The 6,059-nt window shown below is 39.2% G+C and overlaps 1 pseudogene; it reads right to left on the bottom strand.

The window, feature by feature from the left end:
- Positions 1-449: 449 nt before the first annotated feature.
- On the bottom strand, positions 450-848 carry LOC136133154 (large ribosomal subunit protein eL32-like; annotated as a pseudogene).
- Positions 849-6,059: the final 5,211 nt, after the last annotated feature.

The following is a 6,059-nucleotide window of genomic DNA, read 5'->3' as shown; positions in this document are numbered from 1 at the left end:
ACTTTCCTTCAAATGTTTGGTAGAAGTCATTCCTCCTCAACTTTTGTTTGTTGGTGTCAGCTGTAACTTCTCCCTTTTCACTTTTTTGATTTGGGTCCTCTCTCTTTTTTCCTTCATGATTCTGGCTAAGATTTACCAATTTTGATTACCTTTTCAAAGGATTAGCTTTTAGCTGCATTGATCTTTTCTCTTTTATTTTTTTTAGTCTATTTTGTATATTTCTCCTCTGATTTCATTATTTCTTTCCACAAACGTTGGGTTTTGTTGATTCTTCTTTTTCTAGTTCTTTTAGGTGTAAGTTTAGATTGTTTATTTGAAATTGTTCTTGTTTCTTGAGGTAGGCCTGCATAGCTATAACTTCCCTCTTAGGATCACTCTTGCTCATCCCATTGATTTTTTTCTGAGTTTCATGGTTTTATTAACAGAAGCATAATATGCACCTGAGCTATCTATTCATTTTCTTTGTTATGCAGGCTGGCATTGGGATTGGTGACTCTGATGGCCATCTGGGCTGCTCTTTCCACAGTGGTTTTGCAGTTCTTGGAGGAGATGTTGTGAACAATCTCAGCGCAGTAAGATATTTTGCACCTTAGAAGCATTTCAAGCTTGTTGATATTGTGGACCAGGAACTTCCAGAAGCACACGTGCTTTATTTTCTTGTTGCTGTCATAACAGATGTGGAGCGTCAAGATCTTACCCTTGAATCTCCTGCACACCCTGTTTTCACTGCCTCTGGGTTTCTACCAGTTACACTTAATTTTGACATATTGGTCTCACTGGTGCTGGATAAACTTCTTGATCCTCTTTCTGATGATCTTGGGCTACACAAGGGGTCTGAGGGCAGCCATGATGCTGCGTAGGTGATGGTTGTCATCTCTGTAAGCAGTGCTGAGGAAAAGCCAAACTATTGATTTTGGATCATTGTGTTTTTATTTGTCTCCAGATATTTTTTGATTCTCTCTTTGATTTCTTAATTGACCATTTGGTTGTTTAGTAGTATACTGCTTCCACATATTTATGGTTTTCTGCAGTCTTTGTGTGTGTGTGTGTGTGTGTGTGTGTGTGTGTGTGTGTGTGTGTGTTTGATTTCTAGACTCATAGCATTGTGGTCAGAAAAGATACTTGATACTATTTCAGTTTTCTTAAATTTACTGAGACTTGCTTTGTGGCCTTGCATGTGATCTATCCTGGAATATGTTCCTTGTTCACTTGAAAAAAATATGTATTCTCTCTGCTTTGGGATGGGCTGTTCTTTATATATCTATTAAGTCCATCTTTTGTAATGTGATTTTTAAAGCCAGTGTTTCCTTATTGATTTCTGTCTAGATGATTTCCCTTAGATATAAGTGGGGTGTTCAAATTCCCTAGCATTATTGTCAATGTCTTTCTTTTTATTTGTGAATATTTGCTTTATGCTTTTAGGTTCTCCTATGTTGGGTACATATATATTTTCAATTGTTATATTCTTCTTGGACTAATCCCTACATCATTATGTAATATCCTTGTCTCTTGTTACAGTCTTTGTTTTAAAGTCTATCTGATATAAGTATAGATACTCCAAATGTACTTTTATTTCCATTTGCATGAAATAACTTTTTTCATCCCCTCATATTCAGTTACTGTGTGTCTTTAAATCTCAAGTGACTCTCTTGTAGACAACATATATATGGGTCTTTTTAAAAAATCTATTCAGCCACTCTCTTTGATTAAAGTATTTAGTTCATCTACATTTAGAGTAATGTTTGACAGGTATGTACTTATTGTCATTTTAAAATTCTTTCCCTGCTCTTTTTGTGGTTCTGTTTTGTTTCTTCTTCTTTTGCTCTATTCCCTTGTGGTTGCTGACTATCTTTAGTGTCATGTTTGGATTCCTTCCCCCTTTTGTGTGTTTATCTATTATAGATATTTGGTTTGTGGTTACCATGAAGTTTATATGCAGACTACTTTCACTGTATAATTGGTTTTACCAATGAGATTTTTCCTTTTTAATTTCTTTTTTTTTTTTGCAGGACGCGGGCCTCTCATTGTTGTGGCCTCTCCCGTTGTGGAGCACAGGCTCTGGACACACAGACTCAGTGGCCATGGCTCATGGGCCTAGCCACTCCGTGACATGTGGGATCTTCCTGGACCGGGGCAAGAACGTATGTCCCCTGTATCGGCAGGCAGACTCTCAACCACTGCACTACCAGGGAAGCCCCCTTTTTAATTTTTATATTTCCAGTTGTGGACTTTTCTTTTGTGTTTAGAGGAGCCCCTTTAACATTTCTTACACAGCTGGTGGGCTGGTGCTAAACTCTTTTAGCTTTTGCTTGTCTCTAAAACTTTTGATCTCTCCTTCAAATCTGAATGATACTGTTTCCAGGTAGAGTATTCTTGATTGTAAGTTTGCTCCTTTCCTTTTATCACTTTAAATAGTCCACTCACTTATGCCTTGCAGAGTTTCTGCTGAAAAGTCAGCAGATAGCCTTTTGGGAGTTTCCTAGTTTTTAACTTGTTGTTTTCCCCTTGCTGCTTTGTTCCCTCTTTACCTTCAATTTTTGTCATTTTAATTACCGTGTGTTTTGGTGTGGTTCTCTTTGAGTTGATTCTGTTTGGGAATCTCTGTTATTCCTAGAGCTGGGTGTCTGTTTCCTCTCCCAGGATAGGGAAATTTTCAGCTTATATGTCTTAAAATATGTTCTCTGTTCCTTTCTCTCTCTCTCTTCTCCTTCTGGGACCCCTATAATATGAATGTTAGTACACTTGATGCTGTCCCAAAGGTCTCTTTAACTGTCCTCATTTCTTTCTTTTCTTCTTCCTGTCCAGCTTCAGTGATTTCTTCTACTCTGTCTTCCAGCTCCCTGATTCATTCCTTTGTGTCTTCTAATTTACTGTTGATTATTTCTCATGTCAGCCTGCTGGTGACTGGGGCTGGATCTCAACACACCTGGCTGAAAGGGCCAAAATGTCTCAGAGCTTCTTTTGGACTGCTGGTAGATGGGTCCAGGATAAACAGGGGACTCCATTTAATTCTAGCCCCCTGGTGGGATAATCCAGGTCCCTGGGTCTCTGGCTTCAGGGTCCTGTGAGCCCTGGGACTCATGTCAGCCTATTGGTAGGCAAGACAGATTCCTGATTCAGTGGCTGCAGGGCCTGGGGTGTTCTGAATCTTGTGTCAGCCCTCTGTTGGATAAGGCTGGACCCCAGAGTAGCCAGCTGAGGATCCCTAAATTTTCCCAAAGCTAATATTGGCCTGCTTGTGGGCAAACCCAAGGGTCACAGCATCCTGTGGTTGATGTCTACCCATAGTGGGTGAGGCTAGTCCCTGGAGCTAGTGCCAGCTAGGAATAAACCAAGTCCTAGGTTCTCTGGCTGCATGGATCGAGTGTCTGGAGCTGGTGTTGGTCCACTTGTGTGTGTTTTGATTCTCTCTTTGATTTCTTAATTGACCATTTGGTTGTTCAGCTGTATACTGCTTCCACATATTTATGGTTTTCTGCAGTCTTTGTGTGTCTGTGTGTGTGTGTGTTTGATTTCTAGACCCCTGGCATTTCTTCCCAGGACTAATGCTGGCTCACTGGTGAGTGAAGCCTGGTCCCAATGTCTCTTGCAGCAGGGCCCTGGCTGTCCCAGTGTTGGTGTGTTGGCCCACTCATGAGCAGGACCAGGGCCCAGTGTGTTGTGAGTATGGTGCCTGCCCACTAATGGGTGAGGTTGGTCCCAGGGTTACTGCCAGCTCTCTGGTGAATGAAGAGGGTCCTGAGGTCCCCAGATGTAGGGCTCTTCAGGTCCTTGAGCTAATGTCAGCACACTGGTGTGCAGGGCTGTATCCTGGGTCCTCTGATGGTCAGGGTCATGTTCCAGGATGACTGTGGGCTTAGGGTGTCTTAAGGCAGCCAGCCTGCTATTGGGTGAGGCTGTGTCCTTGACTGGCTTGTTGCTTCTCCTGCAGTATCACAGTACTAGTGTTGACAGGTTGATGTGTGGGTCTCAAGACCAGTACTAATAAGCTAGAGGGAGCACTCCAAAGTGGTATTTCCCAGCACGTCTGTCCTCATTGCAGAATAAGCTCCCAAGATGGCTGCTGCCAGTCTCTGTGTCCCCAGAAGGCTCTCTAAGATCAGCAGGTGGTCTGACCCAGGCTCCTTTCTAATTATTGTCTCAATCCTGGGTGCTGGAGTGTGTGAGGTTTTGTGTTTACCCTTTAATAGTGGCATTCTATTTCTTATAGCCTTCTGCCTCTCTTGAAAATAAGCAGCACTGGCCTTCAAAGCCAAATATTCTAGGGGCTCATCTTCCTAATGCAAGACCCAAGGGCTGGGCAGGACAATGTAGAACTCAGACACATGCTTCTTGAGAAAAACCTCTGCAATTGTAGCTATCTTCTTGTTTGTGGGTTGCCCACTTGGGGATGTCTATACTACTTTTCTGCCTCTCCTGTTCATCTCATCATGGTGCCTTCTTTATATCTTTAGTTGTAAAAGATCTTTTCTGCTATATTTGTGTCTTTCTCATCAATAGTTGCTCCTTAAATAGCTGTAATTTTGGTATGCCCATGAGATGAGGTGATGTTAGGGTCTTCTTACTTTATCATATTGGCCACAATTACAACCAGGCATTGTTTTTATTGTTGTGTCCTGTGCCTGCTTTTCATTTCAGCATCAAGTGTTAGCTTTAATGTGTTTTCATATAACATTTTGCCTGAAGTTAAATCACTTATACTTTCATTGTCTGAGTACATTATCTGTCTGAGAGAATTGAAACCTGGCTTTTTGACTAAATTATCCCATAAAATTTCAAAAATTAAAAGATAGTATTACTCATTTGAACAGTGACAGCAGTGTATTCAAAGAAATAAAACTAAATATTAAAAATTCTTTACATGATAATTTCTTCAGAGTAATCCAATTCAAATACATTTATACTTACCAGTATTGAATTACACTTTTTGGAATCACTTTACTTGCACTCATATGCCTTATAAAGGAGGTGTTTAATAGACTCATCTACCATAACCGCAGCTAACATAACATATTCAAAATTAATCCTGAAAGTCAATGATATATATCTAAGTAATTTAACTTAGGAGTTAATAGTAAATTTATTTTTGAATTGATAGTGAAATTAACTACAAAAATGGAATATTTTCTGGAGTTTAAAAAAATTGCCGTCTAAAATTTCATTTTATATTGGTGTTATTACTCACAGCCTTCTACATAAGTCAATGGCCTTGATGTGTGAATACAGAATCCATGGCATTATCGTGAGGACCTTTATTATGTGAAGTATGGCAGTGGTAGCAAGAATATAAGCCCTGCAAACCTGAAGTGCAAAGCATTTCTTACCAAAAATCTGCCTGAGAGTGTTGAGAAGGTAGTGCTTCTTAAACTACCTTACCTGTGGTGAAAGCCTGCCTTATTTTTTCTCTCAATGTGTTATAAGTACTACTTTTAGAAAAAAAATAAAAATAAATGTGTAGGAAAATGAAATACAAACACAACAATGATATATAAAATGCAATTAAGTCCCTCATTTTTTATTATTATATTCCACACACATAAATTTAATTTTATAAATTGATCCAAGCATTTTTACATGCTCAATCTCAATTTCACTACTCATTGCCCACAGATATCAAACAGTTCCTGAATTGATGTAGGTTCATGGACCACATTTTGAGTTGCATTGCTCTAGGCCTTCCTGTTTCTGAACCCAATTTCAAAGTGTGATGCATTTGGAAAATGTTTAGTCCATAAGAACAGGGGTTATTATTGTTCTCACTCTCACTTAAAGTTTCTGTATTTAGCACAGTGCGTAGCACTCAATTTCAAAATAAGTAAAAGACACTGGAATTTAAGACATAAGAATAAAGCCTGAAAAAATAATGGATTTTATTTGGTAATATCCATCAAGTCATACTCTCATTTTAATCCAGATCCATATTTTCATATTTAGTCCCAGTTATGTTATAATTAGAAGATAATGTCAGTCCAAAGGTTCTCTGGTGTAGTATGCCAGGAAGCAACTGTGTATTACAGAAATGACAGAAAGTGATTTATATAAGTTTTAATGTAGGCAGA

The sequence above is a fragment of the Phocoena phocoena genome, chromosome 13 (assembly GCF_963924675.1).
Source record: "Phocoena phocoena chromosome 13, mPhoPho1.1, whole genome shotgun sequence".
NCBI lineage: Eukaryota > Metazoa > Chordata > Mammalia > Artiodactyla > Phocoenidae > Phocoena > Phocoena phocoena.
This window is presented reverse-complemented; position numbering and strand designations above follow the sequence as displayed.